At 39.2% G+C, this 23,262-nt stretch overlaps 1 protein-coding gene across 1 annotated transcript in view; it reads right to left on the minus strand.

The window, feature by feature from the left end:
- RALGPS1 (Ral GEF with PH domain and SH3 binding motif 1) overlaps window positions 1–23,262 on the minus strand; it is a 356,681-nt gene that overhangs the window by 311,612 nt on the left and 21,807 nt on the right. The window contains exons 2-3 of the mRNA XM_050926720.1: window positions 12,770–12,817; window positions 9,045–9,128 (exon numbers count right to left, since the gene is read on the minus strand). The gene's annotated coding sequence lies outside the window, so the exon portion shown is untranslated. The remainder of the gene's footprint in view (window positions 1–9,044; window positions 9,129–12,769; window positions 12,818–23,262) is intronic.

Below are 23,262 nucleotides of genomic sequence, written 5' to 3' on the forward strand. Positions count from 1 at the left end.
TTTCTCCCTCCTACTTATAACAACTGTTTATGTACTGGAAAACTAGTTCATATCCCCTCTCAGTCTTCTCTTTTCCAGACTAAATAAACACAATTTTTTCAGTCATGTTTTCTAGACCTTTAAACATTTTTGTTGTTGTTCCCTGGATTTTCTCCAATTTGTCCACATTTTTCCTAAAATGTGGTGCCTAGAACCGGACACAATATTCCAGTTGAGGCCTAATCAGCGCAGAGTAGAGTTGAAGAATTACTTCTCGTGTCTTGTTTCTAACTCTCGTGCTAATACATTCCAGGACATTTGCTTTTCCCCCCCAATAGTGTTACACTATTAGTTACACTAATTACACTATAGTGTTAGCTTGTGATCCACTATGGCATCTTTATTAATCACCTGGATGTAGGAATAGACAGCATAGTAATTAAATTTGCAGATGACACAAACTGGGGGAGGAAGGGGTTTGCAAACACTTTGAAGGATACAGCTAAAATTCAAAGTGATCTTGATAAATCGGAGAACTGGGCTATAGACAACAAAATTCAATTCAACAAAAACAAATGTAAGGTGCTACACTTATGGAAGAAAAACCAAATGGACAAATACAGAATGGGAGTTAATTGTCTTGCCAGCAGCACTGCCAAGAAGGATCTGGGAGGTGTGGTGGATCACAACCTCAACATGAGTCAACAGTGTGATGCTGTTGCAAAAAAAAAAAAAAAAATTAGGTTTCATTAATAGAGGCATAGAATGCTAGTCATGAGGGATGATAGCACCACTCTATGCGGTGCTGGTTAGGCCTCAGCTGGAGTACTGTGTCCAATTTTGGTCACTAATGTATAGAAAGGATGTAGAGAAACTGGAAAGGATCCAGAAGCAAATATCAATTATGATCAAAGGGATGGAATGTAAGCACTTGGATTCAGAGACTGTTGAAGTGATAATCTCACTTTTAACAGTAGCAGCTTCTTCTGCCAGTGTAGCAGGAATATTTTCTTCCTTTGGACTAATTCATTCCAAACTGAGAAATCGTTTGGGACCTGAAAAAGCAGCAAAGCTTGTTTTTTGTTTCCAGATTATGAACAAACAGGAAAATGAAGGTGAAGACGACTCAGTTAGCTACAGAAGCAACCTGGCTGATATAGTCGATTTAATTTTTTTTTAATATTTCATTTAACTATTTTAGTTAAAAACAATTTTAGCAAAAACAAACCTGATTTTGAAAAACTTGAATGTTTAACTAAATTAAAAAATTCATATGCTTGTTTTGTTAAAATATTATGTTTGCTGTTGAAGAAAAAAATCCAGAATACATGCTGTTTTAGTTAAATAAAACTATTTAAATGTCTGTCTGGTGATGATCTCCTCCTAATACAGCATGGCAAGAAAATCCTCCAAATATTAATGATTGACCTGTTGAATGGAGATTCACTGACTTCATAAATATCTGCTTCAATTACCTTTGGTAAATGAAATCATTCATCTTCTGATGTAGCTTTTAAAACTAATCTGAAAAGTTTTCAAAATAAGTCACTTTAAAACTGTATCGTGTGTACCTTCTAAAAATGAAACCTACATCTACCTCTGAGTTGTGAAGAATATGTATTACGGTTATACCAACCAACAAGCACGCACTTTTATGTAGAAATCCATGATTAAATAGAGTCTTCCTGACTAGTGATTTACAAATCCACCCTGATTCTAAGTCAGTACAGAATAATGGACTTGCTTATATCACTGAAGATCCTAACAAATAAATGATGGGGTGCAGTATGCAGTGTAGTTGTAGCCATGCCAGTTCCAGGATATTAGAGACACAAAGTGGGTGTGGTAATATCTTCTATTGGACCAACCTCTGTTGGAGAGACAGACAAGCTTTCAAGCCACACAGAAAGCTCTTCCTCTGTATGGGTGCACTATGCATATTTACAAAAAATCATTCACTGCCAAGTCTATATAGAGCAGTGGTTCTCAACAAGGGATTTGGGGACCCTGGGGTGCTACAAGCAAGTTTCAGGGGGTCCGCCAAGCAGGACCAGTGTTAGACTCACTGTGGCCCAGAGCAGAAAGCCTAAGCCCTGCCACGCAGGGCTGAAGCCCAAGGCCCTGAGCTGTGCCACCCGGGACTGAAGCAGAAGGCTGAGCAACTTAGCTTTTCGTGGGGAGCCCTATTGCATGGGGTCCTAGGCAACTGTCCTGCTTGCTACCCCATAATTCCAGCCCTGCTTTTATATGCAGAAAACCAGTTGTTGTAGCACAGGTGGGACTTGGGAGTTATAACTTGCAGGAGGGGGCTCAGAAAGAAATAGGTTGAGAACCCCTGCTATAGAGCATGTTAATACATACTGTACATGGTGCCTTGTGCAATAGTACCACCTAGTGACAAAATAACTGAAGAACACAAGTTTAAAACATTTGTGAAACAGATGCTAAGTTATAGGTAATGGTGAGTAAATGAAGGCGGCTAGTAATTCTGCATAGTATGTGCTACAGACTTAACACAGAGGGTACATACTCTACGTTCATGCCTGGCTCTGATCAACTGTAATGAAGTTACACATGCCACAGATACAACCACCAACTAATCCATAAGCACAATTACATGAGTTAACAATACCAACAGCTAAGCAACATGACCACAGAACTAGAACATTACCAACCCCTTCACCTCTGCCACTGACAATTCCTCAGCCAACTGATGTGCTATCTCTCTTCAGCGAACAAATCGTCTATAATAGGTTAAAAGTCAGATTGAAAAGACATGCTGGCAACCTCCTTGCCTTATAAAAAATAAGCCTTATTATCTGAGAATCCAGAGCAGCAATGGATCCAGTAAGACTCCAAAATTTTGTACAGTGAGAAATGCATGGGCATATATCCTCACTGGAAGAAGTAACCCCTCCCACAGCCTCTCCAAAAGGTTCCTCCTTGCTACTAAAAGCACTTTTGTATTGTTAGGTTTGATCTTATGCCAGCTAGACACCTTCCAGGATCCTCTCTAGACAAAACAGTGAGAAAAGCAAGGGGGCTGAAAAATCTGAGTTGAACAACAAATGTTTTCCTCAGGCTGATGATGTCCCAAAACCTTCAGCATATCTGACAATGCCAAGGCAACTAGTGTGCTGTGACCACTGCTGGTTGTATTTTTAATAATGTCACTGTTATAAGTGTGCATCAATTCTCCAAAAAGACCCATATTTTTGGAGTTTCATGTATCCACCTTGCAAAAATCCACATCATTGATCAATTTAAAGCTTATTTCATGTACATTTAGATGAGGTAAGATGTGGAGCTATCAAGTGGTGTTATAAGCCTGTAGGCAAGGTGCAACGATGGTATCCAAAATGAGAAAGTGTTATTTTCCCCACAGTTTCAGAAACACTGCAACATAACTATGAATCCAGTTTTTACTGTTTAAGTTGATTCCAAATCCTTAATGTGATGTTTACTGGTCAAAGCTACCAAACCACAATGTAGAAGAAGATTTTTATTAGTTTTGCGTGGTCAAGTTTTCCCCCCGCCCCCGAAATGATTAAGCTGTTTAGCATGTGGCAAAAATGGCGAATATCAACATTATGCAATATTCTAACATTAAATGTTTTCACATCACATATTCTTAATTGTCAAGTATCTCATCCATATCTTCAATTGAAATGTATTGACCAGATCAGTTTCACACTGAAGGTGCTAGTAGCAGCAGACTCTGTGCCCAAAGTTTGTACTGCACAGTGGGTAGATACAAATGTATGTGAATTCTTAATGTAATGCTTCTCCATTTGTAAGTTTTCATATGTACTACATAGCATCTAGTCTGCCTCGTAGAAGATTTTAATTTGTAATTGCTTATGCATGCAATACTAGCCTCTGAAATATTCTGGAAACTAGCTGTTAATTCAGTGACACTTTTTAGTATTAAAGATAATACACAGCTTCATACTGGGCTTCAAACAAAGTGCTCACTATACAAAAATGGCAATTTTGATACTAACATAGATCTAATTTATATCTAATTTAGCACAAGTCTATATACTTGTACAAAATGAAAAATGGTGGTACTGGTGGTGGTAACGTTAATATACTTCGGGAATTCTACTGCTACAGGGACATTAAAGTATTTGAAAATACGGTGGATACAAGCCCCTTAAAGTTTACATCAAAGAGAAAAAGACCAACCATAAACTTTTTAAAATGTGATATTTGTCAAGAAAATCAAAAAAGAAAGCAAAACTGTCAAAAGCCAGCAGTGCTGGACAGAATTCTGTGAGGCTGGCACTAGAAACCAGGAAAGATTAATTGTATTGGCAGCTACTGGATGTGTTATCTAATTTGGATGATGTGGAACCAATACTCAATCACAGGGGTTTCTTTCAGAAATACACAAGCAAACTGAATTTGGAACATGTCAGAGCAGTACTGAACACAGAAAAAAAAAAGACTCTGAATTTGATCAGAGAGCATCCCATTTTCCTGCTTCTAGAGCCACAAGAACAAGCACATCCTCCAGCAACTGATCTTAGTACATTGTTTGCTTGAGAAAAACATACAAGGCAGACAAGAAGCTTCATAAAATAGAAACATCTGAGAGCGCAACCAATCTAAGGAAGGCAGCACTTCAACCAAGAGACGATGACAAGTTGAGCAGACTCTCTGTGGAAGACCTGATTGCTAAAGATGCAGTTTATCACTTAACATGCCCTTTTTCCTGCTTGGGTAAAATGAATCTTAAAGCAAAAGCATCTAGTTATACTGCAACAATCCAATGATAACGCTACATTTTATTATCTGATTGACCAGAGACACAATGATCTTATGTACAACAAAAAGGCTCTTCGCCTGTCCAAGCTGCTACAAAGATATAAAGTCCTACTTCCCTCAGACGTCGAAACTGCAAACTATTCCAGTAGTAAATTACAAGCAAGATTAGAAAAAACACTATGGTTCTGCAATTTCATTCGATGCACAGCAAAGACAAGGTAAGTCGACCATTGTTCTATGCAGCACAACAACATTAGCTGATGCTGTCCAAGCTCCTAGTAATCTGAAGCAGTAACTTAAGTCAATATTTTGTCAATGTTCTTCTGGTGAGTAAGACTAATGAACAAGTGATTTTTTATAATGCTGCTTCAATTCTTCACTCTGAAATATTCAGATCATCATCCAAAGCTGGGTGACTGCAGTTTAGTGAGGTCAGCTACTTTTGTGTGCCCCAATTGGTGCAGGAATTTGTCCTCTGGTTGATAAAGAGGTATATAATTCAGCCAGCAAAAAGTATCAGCTTTTCAAAGAAAATGTGTCTCAATAGCAGAGTGCATAGTGTTTAACAGTTCCACAATTATTACACCAGTGCACATAAGCCTTGCTTCACAGCTATACCATGAGCCAAAGAATCAAATGGACGCTCATGGAGGGAAAGAGGGGGTACCGAGGACTCCAGCTATCCCACAGTCGCCGCAGTCTCCGAAAAGCATTTGCATTCTTGGCTGAGCTCCCAATGCCTGTAGGGTCAAACACATTGTCCAGGGTGGTTCAGGGTATATCTCATCAATTTACCCCCCACCCCATGAAAGAAAAGGGAAAAAATCGTTTCTTGACTTTTTTCCAGTGTCACCATATGTTTACTGCATGCTGCTGGTAGACGCGGTGCTGCGGCACTGAACAGCAGCATCCTCTCCTCTCCCTTCCCCGGTGGCAAATGGTACACTGCAGAATGACTGATAGCCGTCCTCATCAATCATCATCTCGTGAGTGCTCCTGGCTGGCCTCAGGTGAGGTCGACCTGAGGCGCCTGGGTAAAAATAGGAATTACTACCGGTCATTCCCGGCAGATGGTACAGAACAGCTGGTAACCATCTTCATCATAGCAACTGGGGGCTGAGCTCCATCAGCCCCCCCCCCCCTTTCATGTTTAAAGAAAATATTCTGTACTGCCTGGACTATCATAGCAGCGGGATGCTGGGCTCCTCTCCCCCGCACCGTTTAATGTCCTGCCTGGACTATCATAGCAGCTGGAGGCTGCCTCCCCCTCATTTTATCTCACTAAAAACTCAGTGTTTCTTATTCCTGCATTCTTTATTACTTCATCACACAAATGGGGGGACACTGCAACGGTAGCCCAGGAGGGTTGGGGGAGGAGGGAAGCAACGGGTGGGGTTGTTGCAGGGGCATTCCCTAGAATGGCATGCAGCTCATCATTTCTGCGGGATCTGACACGGAGCAGCTGTGCTCTCTGGTTCTCTGGTACTCTAGTACACTTGCCCCATATTCTAGGCAGGAATTACTCTATTTTTAGATAAAACATAAAGGAGAGAATGACTCGGGGCGTCATTCCCATTTTTGTCTTTGCACCCCCGGCCGACCTCAGCGAAGGCCAGCCAGAAGCACCCATGACAGGAGCAGACAGTACAGAACGACTGATAACCATCATCTCATCGCCAATTTACATTGGCACGGCAGACGGTACAGAATGACTGATACCCATCCCTGCTACCTTGCAAAGGCAAATGAATGCTGCTGTGTAGCGCTGCAGCACCGCCTCTGTCACCATATGTGTACAGGATGCCGCTGACAGTGACAAAAGGCAAAATGGGCTCCATGGTTGCCATGCTATGGCATCTGCTAGGGCAATCCAGGGAAAAAGGGTGCGAAATGATTGTCTGCCGTTGCTTTCATGGAGGAAGGAATGAGTGACGACATTTACCCAGAATCACCTGCGACACTGTTTTTGCACCATCATGCATTGGGATCTCAACCCAGAATTCCAATGGCAGGGGGAGACTGTGGGAACTATGGTGCACTCAACTTTATACAATCTGTTTTACAAAACCGGTTTATGTAAAATCGGAATAATCTCGCAGTGTAGACATACCCTCAGGGTGACAATCACGATCTGTAAGTATGTACATGGGAAACAGAAATCTGATAATAGATGGGTCTTCAATCTAGCAGACAAAGATACAACATCCAATGGCTGGAAGCTGAAGCAAGACAAATACAGACCCAAGATAAGGCACAGTTTTTAAACAGTCATGGTCCAGTAATTCCTCACATAACACCATCCCAGTTAATGTTGTTTCGTTGCTGATCAAACAGAGAACACGCTAATTTAAAGCTGCGCAGTGCTCCCTTATAACATTGTTTGGCAGCCGCCTGTTTTGTCCACTGCTTGCAGAAAGAGCAGCCCATTGGAGCTAGCTGGTGGGGGCTTGGAACAGGGTGGGCTGGCAGCTCCCCACTCCCCTAAGTTCCCTGTGCCGGCTATCAATTGCTGGACAGTTCAGCTGTCTCTCCCTCCACTGCCGTGTGCTGCTCCTATCCTCTGCTTTGGTGCTGCTCCCGGGAGCCTCCTGCTTTCTATGCAGGGAGGCAGGGGAGAAAGAGGGGTGGTAATGTCAGGGTGTCCCCCTCCCTCCCGCTCCTTTACCCCATCTCCACAGAGCAACGGGGGACACAACAGGGCTCAGGACGGAGGAAGCTTGCTGGCAGCAGCTGCTGTCTCAACTTGCTGGTTTACTTAAAAAGGCAGTGTACTTAGAGGGGATCAGCGTACTTAAAGGGGCAATGTGCATCTTTCTCTCACACACACACACACTGTGAATCTGTCTCTCTCTACCATGCTGTCTCCCCTCCCTCCATTTGTGCTGCCTTGTAGAGCGTGAGGCTACATTAACAACATGTTAACCCTTGAGGGCTCAGCCAAGTGCTAGTTCATCATTTAGCAGTAAGGCATTCCCTGGGGAATATCCCACCCTCTTCCACTCTCTGACTTCACCACCTCAACCAAGCTTAATTAATTCTTATGGGGAAATTGGATTTGCTTAACATCGTTTCACTTAAAGTTGCATTTTTCAGGAACATAAGTACAAGGTTAATCGAGGAGTTACTGTAATTAACCAGTGGAACAATTCACCAAGGCATGTGAACCAGTGTTCCGTCTAATTTTTTATGTCGATGTGCGGAATGAATTTTGTTACGTGCAACAATATGAAAGTGATGTGTGGTGGGGGTGAGAGCTCTGGCTGAGGGTGCAGGCTCTGTGGTGGGGCCGGGGATGAAGAGTTCAGGGTGCGGGATGGGGCTCAGGGCTAGGTCAGAGGGTTGGGTGCAAGGGCTGAAGGCTCCAGCTAGGGGTGATGGCTCTGGGGTCGGGCTGCCTTGGGATCACCTGGGTGGGTCCTTGCCTCTGGAATGGCTGAACCCTGGTTGAATGGCATAGTGCCTATTATCACTTTCTTTAGCTCAGGGGTAAGCCAGGAGTCCTTTCCATGCAGCAGTTTGTGTCTCCTACCTGGGAGCGTGCAAGCCACTTGCAAATACTATTGCGATCAGGGATAGCTGTCGGTGAGGTCATTACAGTAAGTACTGAATCATCCGTAAAGGATCAAGATCTTGTTGACTAGTCAGTGGTGTTAGAACAACACCAGACTTGACCAAAGGGAAAAATCAAATAGATTATTTTCACAGTCTTACATGTGATGTCTGGATTCAATAATGATTATGTCTGTCTGTCTCCTACGATGCAGAACAGGTAGATGAGAACATATTACAGCTGTGATCTGTAGCCTACACAGGTTCTCCATTCTATATTATATCTATTTCAAAGTGCTGGTCCTCCTCTTCAAAACCCTTAATTGGCTAAAGTCAACTACCTCAAAGCATGCCTCTCTCTTAGAACACAGATTTGATTCAGTTGTCAGCATGCAAAATTCAGCTTGTTGAGACCAAAGCATAGATCTACAACCTCAGTAAAGGTGGTCTGGAGAACAGAGAACTACCATGACAATAACTGAAACTTAAAGCACCTGTATTTGACACCAAGAGACCAGAGAGATTGGTGCAATACAGATACATATACATTTCATTACAGTTATACACATTTTAGTATGATAACTGCAAATTACCAAAATCCTTGTTTTGCTACTGCATGTTTCAAACCATGGCCATTTTGGTGTCAGTAGACACACTGCATGTGCATATTATACACATTCTACAGTACGCATCTTGTGAGGTTTTTTCTTTTTTTTTTTTAAATAAATAAAATCAGATTAACTTACCCATATTATATGTCTGTCTCCAAACAAATTCAGGTATTCAAAAACAAGAGTGGTATTGCAACATGTCTCTCAGAACAGTAATTTCTGAAAAAGTCAAATAAAGCTATGTTTTATACAAAAGTACTCTTCAAATTCACACACAATCACACTCTTCTGTAGATTTAGTTCTTAATGGTGTTTGAAATCAGTTATCTTTGAAAACAGATTATTCCTTACACAATACAAATATCAGATAGCCACGTTTTCCATCTTAAATTCTATAATGCTTATACTTCAATTTTCAGCAGTTTACATCTGGGAATTTACAATCCTTTCATTTTACTGAAGTATTAAAAATCTAGTACTAGATTTCAAAAAATATTAACTAATGGGAATTATTGTTTTGATCTTATACCATTTTAATCATTTGATATGAATCTGTTTTACAATAAAGTGTCTATGATACTTTTCATGATAGATACTATATAAAATGCATTCTAAAAAGATCTCTGTACCTGAAAAGATGTCTTTTTGAAAATTATATTTACATTACAAAATATTCAGTATTAAAACTACAATATTTTTGATGGATGAAGAGTGGGAATTCATGTTCTGCCAAGACAAAAATCTGGGACGCCGATCAACCTCCACTGACCTTTCCTAAGGAAGTACAGCATGTTACATAGGATACAGAGTCAACTGAAATAGGCTGCAAAGATGTTTCACTTAACACTTCTATAAGGTAAGATTTTCCTCTTGATTCCTAGATGCAACAATATACATCCGGAAGAGGAGAATGGTTATTTTGGTTATTTAATCATCAGAAGTGCTTTTCAGTGACTGTTTCTTTTTCTGAATTAATAGGGGAATTATTAGTTCCTAGGAATTAAAAGATCCTTGATTTTCAATGAGGTGAGATCTTCATGCAAATTGCATGAAAGAAAGCCTTTATTCTGCTTTCATTGCTGTCGTGTGTAAATTAAAAAAAAAAAAACATTATTAATTCTTCAACCAAAGTAAGTCATTACACATCACAGTGACTTTTCAATATGCAGCAGAAAAGTAGGATAAAGGTTCATGGAACCAGCTCACTATAGCACAAATGGTCATTCAATATGAAAGGTTGTAAATGCTAAAACTCTGCTAGTGAAACAAAGTGCAACTCTCTGATCCTGCCAGCAGCATGTGCATATTTTGCTACATTTTGTTATTTTAGACATAATGCAAATAGTGATATTAACAAACAGTAAGAGGGAAAAGGGGAAGGAAGGCCAGGCTTACAGAAAAAATAAAATCACAGTTACTCTATTCTGGTCTACACGTACCTTGATGTTCCTTTAAATTACATATTTTCTACCCATATATCTATGTACACACATCTATTTATACACAAACTTTATTAACTCAAGGTTGCTACTACATCCCACCAACACAGGCCACACAAAGTAAGGAGATGAGCAGTTAAGTCATTCAACATCCCTATTCCTCATCCTCAGAACCTCTTCTCAGTCTCAGCTATGCCAATTTTTTAAAAGGCTAAACAGGATGATTCAGGTAATTATAGGTCTATCAGCCTAACGATGATCCCAGGCAAGATAATGGAGCAGCTGATCCGGTGCTCAATTAATAATGAATTAAAGGAGTGTAACATAATTAATGCAAATCAACTGGCTTATGGAAAACAGTTCCTTGAAACTAACCTGGTATCTTTTTTGGATGAGATTACTAATTTGATTGATAGACATACTAGTGTTGACGTAATATGCTTAGACCTCTGTAAGGCAATTGATCTGATACAGGAAGAAATTTTGATTAAAAACTGGCTGATAGGTCTCAAAACGTAACTGGAAACATGGAATCATCATCAAAGTGGGTGTGTTTCCAGTGGGGATTCTACAGGGATCTGTTCTTGGCCTTACACTATTTAATATTTTAATCAATAACCTAGAAGAAAACAAAATCACAACTGATAAAAATTTACAGATGACACAAAATGGGGGAGTGGTAAATAATTACAAGGACAGGTCAATAATTCAGAGCAATCTGGATCACTTGGTAATCTGAGCACAAGCAAACAATGTGTATTATAATATAGCTAAATGTAAGTGAATGAATGTAAGTGAAGGAATGAAGAATTTAGGTCAATTACAGGAAGGGGGACTCTATCCTGAGCAGCAGTGCCTCTGAAAAATATTTGGGGGTTGTGGTGGATAATCAGCTCAACATGAGCTCCCAATGTGCGCTGTGGCCGAAAGAGCTAATGCGATCACTGAATGCATAAACTGGAGAATCCAGTAAAGAGGCTAGTTTACCTCTGTATCTGGCTGCTGGAATACTGTGGCCAGTTCTGGTGCTTACAATTTAAGAAGGGTGTTGATAAACTGGAGAGCCAAAAGAATGATTAAAAGCATTAGAAAATATTTCTTATGGTGATAAACTCAAAGACCTCAATCTAATTAGCTTAAAGGGAAGGTTATGGGGTAACTTGGTTATAGTCTATAGGAATCTACATGAGGAACAAATATTTAGCAATGGGCTCTTCAATCGAACAGACAAAAGTATAAATTATATCATCTGATGGCTCGAAATGGAAGCTAGACAAATTCAGTCTGGAAATAAGGCATACATTTTTGACAGAGTAATTAACCATTGGAACAATTTACCAAGGGTTGAGGTGGATTTTCCATCACTGACAATTTTTAAATCAAGACTGGATGTTTTTCTAAAATATATGCTCTAGGAATTATTTTGAGGAAGTTCTATGACCTCTTTTATACAGGAGGTCAGAGTAGATTGGTCCCTTCTGGGCCTTGGAATCTATGAATTTATTAAAACTACCTCCCCTTCCATTACTCTCAGTCCTTTACCTTCATTGTGAGATTAAGCACTATCTAACTGCTATTTATTAACCTATGCAAGATAAGCGGTTTGCCTCAGTCCAGTTCCAAGTGAGAAGGAGGTCTATTTCTCATAAATATCATCACAGTTGGCAATGACTGAAAATCTTATTTGGAGCCACAGCAAGCCAAAGATTTAATGGGGGTAAAATGCATATGGCCCACAAATCTGTAGAGAGGAGTGACATGACCATAAATGAGACATTGTGTAGAGGGGTAAAAGCTGCATCTAGTTGTGCACCCAGTTGTTTGGAAATGCTTTCACTTTGTGTCTTTTGAAATTGAAAAAAAAGTAAATGGTCTGTTCACCAGTAAGTTCACCTGCTTAGCATGTTGGCTTCTGTGAATGCCTTTTGTAGGTCCCAACTCTCCCCTATGCATTGTATATGTAGTCTGGACACACAATTCAGGGCCGAGGACTCCACTAGGTGACAGAGTGCCTAAAGTTAGGCGTTGCAATAACGAGGCAAATTATCTTTGTAGTTCTACCCTCTAGGGTCTGATTTGCAAAAGTTCTGAGCACTCAACTATAAATGAAGCTAATGGGAGCTGTATTTTGAACATATGAATTAGGCACTAGGTATCTCAAGTTGGCATCCCAAATTAATGGATAATTTTGACAATTTTGGTTTAAATCTTTCTGTACCTCAGTTCCCAATCTGTAAAATGTGGATAATATTGCCTTACCTCGCTTTGTAACACTTTATAAACATTAATAAAGGTGATCAGCACCACAGAAAAGCACAGGAAGTAATAAATCTGTATTCAGTATGCGGTCTGGAAGGTGTGCCATAAATATGGCCTGTGGCCACACACGGGTGATGCTAGAAATAAATATTCATTAGCTACCTGTTTAGTGAAGAGAGTTCATCCTTTGCACTGAATACAGCAGGGATCCTATGGAAAAATAATATGTGATCATGTGCTGAAAGGGGAAAAATTAAGGGTTCATAAGTAATCTTAATACTGGCAATGCATAACTTTTGAGTACTTGATTTGGCAAATGTAATGTTCTTAATTTTTTTATTTTATTTTTGTTTAAACATAGTTTTGTTTTCCATAGCATTTCCAAATCAAGAGATGGTGCTTTTCCAAATGCTTTGTTCATCAGTGGCAGAATCTTTAAATCACTATTAATTATTCTGCGCTGAAAATTGGTAAGTAAACTTGCCATCATGCTTTTCACCTGCAAGAAGGCTGATAATGAGAATAACTGAGACTCCTAATTGCTGTGCTAGAGTGTTGATGATCAGCTACTGCAGAGTAACTGGCCACAGAAAATAACTGCTATGTTTACCAATCCTGATTTAACTTTACAGTGCTTGCGGTTTGTTTTAAAGTATACACTTTTTTTGTGTGCTGTTTAAAGCAAGGCAGTACAAATGTTATCAGGGAATTCCAGCTTTCTGTGGGGAGGAAACAAGCATATGAAAGAAGATAATTCCAGGGTGCTGAGCAGGAGGAGCAGTTCTGAAAAAGTGAGCCCTGTGTCTACTAATTTCTTTTCCAGCCCGCTGCTCCTGGGAATGTGGCCAACTGTCAGACTTGGCTAGTTTGAACATATCTATATTTCTATCTAAGTGTGTTGTTATATCAGCTCTAACAGGCTTGTTTCTCAATACAACTCTGAAAGGAAACAATCAGTAACATAAATAGGTGTCCACACCAACATCTCTCTACATTAAATATTAAATATTAGGTAAAGCTGATGCTGTGGAGGGTTAAATTTGCTGGGAAAATTGAGAGTAATTATGGCAAATGCTATTTTACATTAGTGAAGTTGGTTTAGTATTCAGGGAAGCATTGGTAGTCATTACAACTCAATTTCTATAGTGACTTGAATAAAAGTTGCGTACATTTATTTTTCACTATGTCGTTAAGTTACAGTGCTTGTTTAAAGTGTATGAGTTACAGCCATGCACCTGGATCTAGGCAATACTCAACTAAGAGATGCTGCCCCTCCCCTGTTGCTCACTAACTTGGGGTCCTGGATGCTAGAAACATAGATGTTTACATTCTGGATGCATACACTAGTACAATTTTAAATTCTTCTGTGCCCTCTCTTGGTCAGAGAAGCAGGTGTTGTGTATCTTCAAAGGCATGTATAATAGATCTTGAAAATACAGCAATTGTCAAGGTTTATCCATTTTTAAACCAGACACACTTTTGGGCCAGCTAAAATTTTATCCCAGAATAGTCCCTTGACAGCTAATAAATGAAGTTTACAGCACCCGAACTGTACTTGGGGATATGGGTGAAGGCCTTATCAGCTTCAGCTAAATCTATAAACCATCTCAAGTGTTGTGTTGCCAGTAGTACTGAGGGAAACCACTTATACAGATACACACACTGGAAACAACGAACAGAGCTTATGCAGGGTTATTTGGAACTGGATGTTTCAGCTCTGTTTTACTTTCTTCATAAAAACTTTTTTAAAAAGATGAGACTAGAGCATTAGATTGAGGCTTACTGCCACAACAATACAAACAGTCAGTGCAAGAGAAAAAGCAAATCTCATTTGATTTTGCTGTGTAAATTTAATGGAAAATGATTGTGGCTTTTTAGTATATAATGTGCACTGGAAAACCATACTAAAAAGTGTTGCTGTTTTTTGGTTGCCTAGGAGTCTCATTATAGTTCATAGTCAAACAAAGATCACCACCACAATTTGTGGGGCACAAGCACTGTAGGAGACGAAGTTTACTTGGGGTTTTCCTAAATTATCAGCATAATTAACAATGTTCAGTTGAGCTGAGCTTGAGAAGAGAAAATGTTGTGTGCAGGGGACTACTGCACAAAAGCTATTGTACCACAGTGGTCTTTATGCTGAATACACTATGGCATTCACCCAAGAGTTCTGAAAGAACTCAAATGTGAAATTGCGGAACTATTAAATCAGCATCTGCACCCAATGACTGGAAGATAGCTAATGTAATGCCAATACTTAAAAAGGGCTCTAGAGGTGATCCCAGCAATTACAGACCAGTAAGTCTAAGGTTAGTATTGGTAAAATTAGTTGAAACAATAGTAAAGAATAAAATTGTCAGACACACAGAAGAACATGAATTGTTGAGCAAAAGTCAACATGGTTTCTGTAAAGGGAAATCGTGTCTTACTGATCTATTAGAGTTCTTTGAAGGGGTCAACAAACGTGGACAAGGGGGAACCCATGGACATAGTGTACTTAGATTTCCAGAAAGCCTTTGACAAGGTCCCTCACCAAAGGCTCTTACATAAATTAAGTTGTCATGGGATAAGAGAGAAGATCCTTTCATGGACTGAGAACTGGTTAAAAGACAGGGAACAAAGGGTACGAATTAATAGTAAATTTTCAGAATGGAGAGGAGTAACTAGTGAGGTTCCCCAAGGGTCAGTCCTAGGACCAATCCTATTCAACTTATTGATAAATGATCTGGAGAAAGGGGTAAATAGCAAGGTGGCAAAGTCTGCAGATGACACTAAACTACTCAAGATAGTTAAAACCAAAGCAGACTGTGAAGAACTTCAAAAAGATCTCACAAAACGAAGTGATTGGGCAACAAAATGGCAAATGAAATTTAATGTGGATAAATGTAAAGTAATGAACATTGGAAAAAAATAACCCTAACTATACGTACAATATGATGGGGGCTAATTTAGCTACAACTAATCAGGAAACAGATCTTGGAGTCATCGTGGATAGTTCTCTGAAGACGTCCACGCAGTATGCAGCGGCATTGAAAAAAGCAAACAGGATGTTAGGAATCATTAAAAAAGAGATAGAGAATAAGACAGAGTATCTTATTGCCCTTATATAAATCGATGATACGCCCATATCTTGAATACTGCGTACAGATGTGGCCGCCTCATCTCAAAAAAGATATACTGGCATTAGAAAAGGTTCAGAGAAGGGCAACTAAAATGTTTAGGGGGGTTGGAATGGATCCCATATGAGGAAATATTAAAGAGGCTAGGACTTTTCAGCTTGGACAAGAGGAGACTAAGGAGGGCTATGACAGAGGTATATAAAATCATGAGTGGTGTGGAGAAAGCGAATAAAGCAGAAGTTATTTACTTGTTCACATAATATAAGAACTAGGGGCCACCAAATGGAATTAATGGGCAGCAGGTTTAAAACAAATAAAAGGAAGCTCTTCTTCACACAGCGCACAGTCAACCTGTGGAACTCCTTGCTTGAGGAGATTGTGAAGGCTAGGACTATAACAGGGTTTAAAAGAGGACTAGATAAATTCATGGAGGTTAAGTCCATTAATGGCTGTTAGCCATGATGGGTAAGGAATGGTGTCCCTGGACTGTTTGTCAGAGAGTGAGAATAGATGGCAGAAGAGAGATCACCTGATCATTACTTGTTAGGGTCACTCCCTCTGGGGCACCTGGCAATAGCCACTGTCAGCAGACAGGATACTGGGCTGGATGGACCTTTGGTCTGACCCAGTATGGCCATTCTCATGTAGTACAGTACCAAATAACTAGTTTTTGAGTGAGAAGGAGTTTGTCATCATATGGCAGTGTTATGCATCAATATCTTCATCATCATCATCATTTAAATTCCTTCTGCTTTAATAGAATATTTTTCCCACAATACTTCAGATAAAGTACACATAGCAAAATCACATTTATGTATGCAAACAGAATTTCAAGTGATATAATTCCAGAAATAATATAGGTTCCAAAACATAAATTAACAGGTCTAGTTTTGCAGAGCTCAAAGCTGAGAAATCCTGAGCACCTGTACTGTTATCTAAGAGACTTGAAAATTTATTTTATCCAACACTATATAAGACATTAAAATTCCTATTAAGCAACACCATCTTAACCAACGGTATCTATAAACAGTGAGTACAAACTTCTGCCACATGCACAGTTGCCATAGAAGCTCCAAGTAGTAACTAAAACTAAAGAATGAAAGACCTTTAAAGGAAGAAAGAAACAGCTGACAGTAAAGATTGGAGACTTTTTACAGAACTAGAGAAAGCAAAGGAACTTCCTACTCCACTAGGTTTATCAACACAGAAGTTTCTGAATTAAGAGAATAAGGAGAAGTCTTTCCTAACGATAAGCAAGTCATTCTCTTAAAGGATTCAGAAATCAATTCTGAAAGGCAGATCTGAAAAGCAGGCAAACGTGGACCATATGACTTGTTATACGATAGCCGACTGAAAATAGCCAAGTAAACTACACCTACCCATTGGTCACAGGAATAAGTAAAAACAGTAAGTGAGCTATGATTTAACTGAGTACGCTCCACTTTAATACACGTGTATTATAGTGATTTCATATAGTACCAAGAAAGTTATGTAAACTACATAGTTAATGGTGCAGTTAAATATTATTACATTTATAAAAACAATAGAAAATATATTAGGTTCAGTGCAGTAAAGTAGGAAAAAAGTAAATCCAGTTAATTATTTAATATTTTCAAATTCTCCACTTTAACATAGCATTAGTATTTCATAGCAAGTGGCAAAAATTTAAATTTGTAAGGTTTGATTAGAGTAGCATGACCTCACTATCAAAAAAAATTATATCATGAAAATAAAACAAATGTAGAATAGTAAAATACGTAATTTCACAGGTCACCCTGAGTGATATTCAAAGTAATGACATTTATAGAATGTTGTGGCAGATATTAAAAAGTCTGCATCGTCTTTTCCAATAATGAGGGCACAAAGACCCAAATTTATAGGAAAAGTTTGCATCTTAATAGATGTCCAGTGGTCTAGAACATGAAATGTGGCTTCTATACTGTGCAGACATCTACAATTAGTTTTCAGCCTTATTATATCAATTCATAGGATTTTCTATGGCACATACTGTGGTATCTGAGCACCTGATAAGAAATGAGTTTATTTTTGAAATATCTTGTGAGGTAAGGAAGTACTATTATTCTCATCTTATAGATGGACGAATTAAGGAACAGACACATTAAAGCGACTTGTCCAAAGTTACACTGGAAGGTTGTGGCACAGACAGCAACAGAACCTGGACACACAGAGTCACAGCCATTACTTTAACTCAAAAACCATCTTTCCTTTCTCAGTGAAAAGTATAGGATTCTTCTTCCTTTATTGAAATAAAACTTGATGCAGACTAGGGAAATTTTATCCTCTTTATTGTCTTATCAACTAATATATAAACTAGACAATGAAAAGGCACTCCAGTTCTTTGTTGCCAGAATTTCAGTGATAACATAATGAATCAGAGAAAATGAAAGACTAAGAGAGAAAATATTAAATATTACATTTGTAGTTGCATTATTAATTTTAATTTTTAATAGCCACAATTGAGGGGAGGTAAGTTCAGTTTTAGTTTTGCAAAGTCAAAATGGTTTGTATATATTTTGTGTGAGAATTTTGTACTTTTGGAGCTTTTAAATTAATTGAATGTTTTTATTTATTTATTTATTTATTTTTTAATACTGCAGCAGCACTTCAGTATTGCAAAAAGGGGTCACTACTACTATTAACAGGAATGAAAACTGAAAGCTCCAGGAACAGAGGCAAATATGTAACCAAATGAATGCTTATTACAAAAACAAAACAAAAAAGAACTCTACCTCTCCTGTATGTGAAGGCAAGAGTTACTCTGGAAATCGCCTTAACTAACCATAGAGTATTGTTTTTCTTATAGCATTTCTGCAGTGCACAATGTCATCCACTGCTTCACAAGCTTGCCTCTAGGGTATTGTTAGACTTATGCCAGAACTAACTAGAGTTGAGCTCTGCTAGTTCGAGAGCTCACTCCTTAACATTCATGATGGAAGGTCACACTAAATTAAAATTACATAGTATCTGCAGGTTCCATGATACTATTTGACTACTCTTTGGCTAGGGCAGCCAAATAAACCTCAGCACTAAAAGAAATAGAACCGTCAGTGTAAACTTTTTCTGAATCCTCTTTCCAGATAAGATAGTTTGGAGTATGCGGGGCAAGGCATAAAAAGCTGACCATCTCCCAGGTTTCCTATCCCCAGCTACATATAATTATTCTTTAAAAATGTAGCAACTTGAGCGCCTAATTTTAAATACAATTTGTTCCAGCAGGAAGTTGGCAGAAGAACCACCAAGAGCCCATAAAATCCAACTCCAACAGAAGTACTGGCTAAAGAACACAAGTAAAGCCAAGTTGCTGCAGCTTGGAGCAATATGCATGGATACAGTTACTGACCAAGGGCACTATTATGACACCGTTTTACATGAACTAGCACAGGCGCAAACCTGGCTTTATCAAAAAAACCAACAGTGGTATCTCCTAGTAGATTCTCAGAAACAGCAAACTGGAGACAATGCAACAATCTTTGAATTATTATCCCCTGAGATACAGAATCCTCCACATTTAAACAAAACAGAAGCCAGTCAAAATGTCCAACTCAACACTCACAGTTACACCAAACATTTCCCAGAAAAGAAACCAACAGGATTAGAACACACTACAAGGCAAGGCAATCTGCATTTTTATTCTAACAAAGCAGCCCAGGCAAATGTATGTATGGAACCTAGATCAATTTATACTGAACTGGTAATAGAAAGAGAGATCATTGCATATCTAGCACACTTTTTTCACATAAATTTGACAGAGGAAGAAAGAAGCATGACAATGAAAGACTTTTTACAGTTGGTTGGAATCCGACATTATGCAAGCAATCACACTACCAAGCAGGTAACTTACAGACTGTATGGCATTTATACAATTATAATACAAAGAGATGAAAGGATCCCTAAGGAGTCAAGTATTATACTGGTCGATACGGACATTCTAAACGTTGCCAGAGGTTTTGAAAGAATAGAAAAGTTAGCAAATGACCTGGGGTTTCAACAACAAACACCGTAAGTCAATAAAAACAAACCATGCAACAAGTCACAGAAACTTGAAAAAAGAACACAAGTTAAGGAAGGATCAATATTGAGATAATCAACTACAAGAAAATGCTTAACCTGTGTATACTGTATAATACCAGAACATAAAAACTTTGAATTCAGATTTTTCTTCAACTGATTTTTAAAAACATAGTTGTCAAATCACCTAGTTTAATTTTACTTACAATTTTTTAAAAACTGCATTGTCTGTAACAATCTTATAAATTTGAAAACATTGATTGTGTTGGCAGCAATAGCAACACTGATGATATCAGCATAGCTCTAAGAATAGCATATTTCATTAACCACTGCTGTAGAGAAGGCAGAGCACGACATTCTTCAGGGGTAAAATAGTGTTTAAGATGTTTAGTTTTTTAAATTTTACAAGTAATTGTGAGCAAGATATTTTTAAAAATTAATAGATCTGTTCTATCTATTGATGCCTTTGGAAGTACAGGGTCTCTTTGTTTATATCAATCTTCAGAGAAGAAAATGCCATTTTATTGCGGAAAACTTATTCCAGACGGCCTACTTCTCCAGCAGAGGTAACACTGCAAAAATGGCCAAAGAGGCAACTTTATTTTAGAAAAGATTTCCTAACAGTTAAACTCTAGATTGCATTAGTGTAGAATACAACAGGGCCTCTCTATGTTGCCATCACGAAGTACTTCAGAGAAGCATGTGCAGACAGGCAAAGAGGCAGATGATGCTGGACAACAAAACAATTTCTCTTCTCTTTCTTCCAAATGACTAGTCCAGTAGATATTCACCTGTGTACATTATGTATACTTCTAGAATTAACTCATCTATGGCAAAAGTAGTTTTCTGCCAGTTAGATACCATGAATTGACCTGAGTGATCTTATAGAATTATCGTTACCAAAACTGTTCTACAAAAAAACAAACTTTCCCAGACACAAGAGGCTTCTCTACACACAGAGCCACAGCAGTCAGAACAGTCTTAGCAGGGTGGGCTTTATGACCCGCGGGACCCGATTGGAATACTCGGCGGCAGTCCAGGGCTTCGGCAGCACTTCAGTGGCGGACGGGGCCGGCTCCAGGCATCAGCCCAGCAAGCAGGTGCTTGGGGCGGCACGTCCAGTTCTTCGGCGGCAGGTCCCTCACTCCCTCAGAGCAAAGGAACAGCCACAGAATTGCTGTCAAAGACTGAAGCGGCAGCAGTAGAGCTGATCACAACTTTTTTTTTTTTTTGCTGCTGCTTGGGGCAGCAAAAACCCTGGAGCTGGCCCTGGCGGCGGGAGGTCCGCTCTGGGTTTTCTGTGGCACCGAAGGACCCCCCACTGCCAAAATGCCGAAGAACCCCAGAGCGGGGCCCCCTTAGGCGCAGGTGCAGGCCCCGATTCTGGGCAGGGGCAGCTCCAGGCACCAGCACAGCAAGCACGTGCCTGAGGCGGCAAGCCATGGGGGACACCCTGTCGGTTGCTGTGAGGGCGGCAATCAGGCTGCATTCGGTGGCTTCCCTGAGGGAGGTCCACCAGTCTCGCGGATTCAGCGGCAGGTATGCCAAAGGCGCAGGACCGGCAGACCTCCCGCAGGCATGCCGCCGAAAGCAGCCTGACTGCCGTGCTTGGGGCGGCAAAATACATAGAGCCACCCCTGATTCTGGGGAATCGGATTAAAGCTGGCCCTGCATCTTAATATGCCCTGTCCTGGTCTCCAGCTAATAGGAGCACCACCACTAAAAAGCGATCAGCAAGAGAAAACTTAATGTTTAGGTTTTGTAAAAATTAAATAAAATTAAATGAAAACTATAAATAAAAGGTAAAACTTACAGAAATAGTAAAATGGCTTCTCTGTAATGTTACAAAAGACAGAGGCAGTTTTTGAGCATTAGCAACAGAAAACAAAAGATTATATTAAAGAAGTTATATATTTAACGTATTAAAAATTTTGGGCCCCACACTACAAGGATGTGGAAAAATTGGAAAAGAGTCCAGCGGAGGGCAACAAAAATGATTAGGGGGCTGGAGCACATGACTGATGAGGAGAGGCTGAGGGAACTGGGATCATTTAGTCTGCAGAAGAGAAGAATGAGGGGGGGATTTGATAGCTGCTTTCAACTATCTGAAAGGGGGTTCCAAAGAGGATGGATCTAGACTGTTCTCAGTAGTAGCAGATGACAGAACAAGGAGTAATGGTCTCAGGTTGCAGTGTGGGAGGTTTAGGTTGGATATTAGGAAAAACTTTTTCACTCAGAGAGTGGTGAAGCACTGGAATGGGTTACTTAGGAAGGTGGTGGAATCTCCTTCCTTAGAGATTTTTAAGGTCAGGCTTGACAATGCCCTGGCTGGGATGATTTAGTTGGGAATTGGTCCTGCTTTGAGCATGGGGTTGGACTAGATGACCTCCTAAGGCCCCTTCCAACCCTGATATTCTATGATTCTATGAATTGATTCGGCTGCCTACTAATTCCCTTTTTAGCTCTGGAAGAAACCATTTGTCACAGTGGTTTTGTAGTTATAACAGGCTATATATTTAAACTACATAAGAATAGATCTTCCTAAAGCAAATGTAGAATCCCAATTTCTCTGACATGTATATTTCATGACAGCCCACACGGTGAAAGATTTTACCAGAAAAAGAAAAATCAGAGGTATAATTTAATATGCTTTATGGTTGTCGAGCAATTAAAACATTAATCACAATTAATCGCACTTTTAAACAATAGAATGTTTTCAAATATATTGATTTCAATTACAACACAGAATGCAAAGTGTATAGTGTATAGTGCTCACTTTATATTAATATTATAAATATCTGCACTGTAAAAATAAAAGAAATTGTATTTTTCAATTCACTTAATACAAGTCCTGTAGTGCAATCTCTATCATGAAAGTTGAACTTACAAATGTAGAATTATGTACAAAAAATCACTGCGTTCAAAAATAAAACAATGTAAAACTTTAGAGCCTATAAGTCCACTCAGTCCTACTTCTTGTTCAGCCAATTGCTCAGACAAACAAGTTTGTTCACATTTGCAGGAGATAATGCTGCCCATGTCTTGTTTACAATGTAACCTGAAAGTGAGAACAGGCGTTCGCATGGCACTGTTATAGCTGGCGCTGCAAAATATTTACAAGCCAGATGCGCTAAAGATTCATATGTCCCTTCATGCTTCAACCACCATTGCAGATGACATGCGTCCATAAACAAACTTGTTTTTCTTAGTGATTGCATGAACAAGAAATAGGACTGAGTGGACTTGCAGGCTCTAAAGTTTTACGTTGTTTTGGTTTTGAGTGCAGTTATGTAACAAAAAAAATTTACATTTGTATGTTGCGCTTTCACGATAAAGAGATTGCACTTGTATGAGGTGAATTGAATATTCTTGTTTATAACTTTTACAGTGTAAATATTTGTAATAAAATAATGTAAAGTGAGCACTGTACACTTTATATTGTGTGTTCTCACTAAAATCAGTATTTAAAAAAATCATATAATCATAGACTTTAAGATCAGAAGGGAC

The sequence above is a fragment of the Gopherus flavomarginatus genome, chromosome 17 (genome assembly GCF_025201925.1).
Source record: "Gopherus flavomarginatus isolate rGopFla2 chromosome 17, rGopFla2.mat.asm, whole genome shotgun sequence".
Taxonomy (NCBI): domain Eukaryota; kingdom Metazoa; phylum Chordata; order Testudines; family Testudinidae; genus Gopherus; species Gopherus flavomarginatus.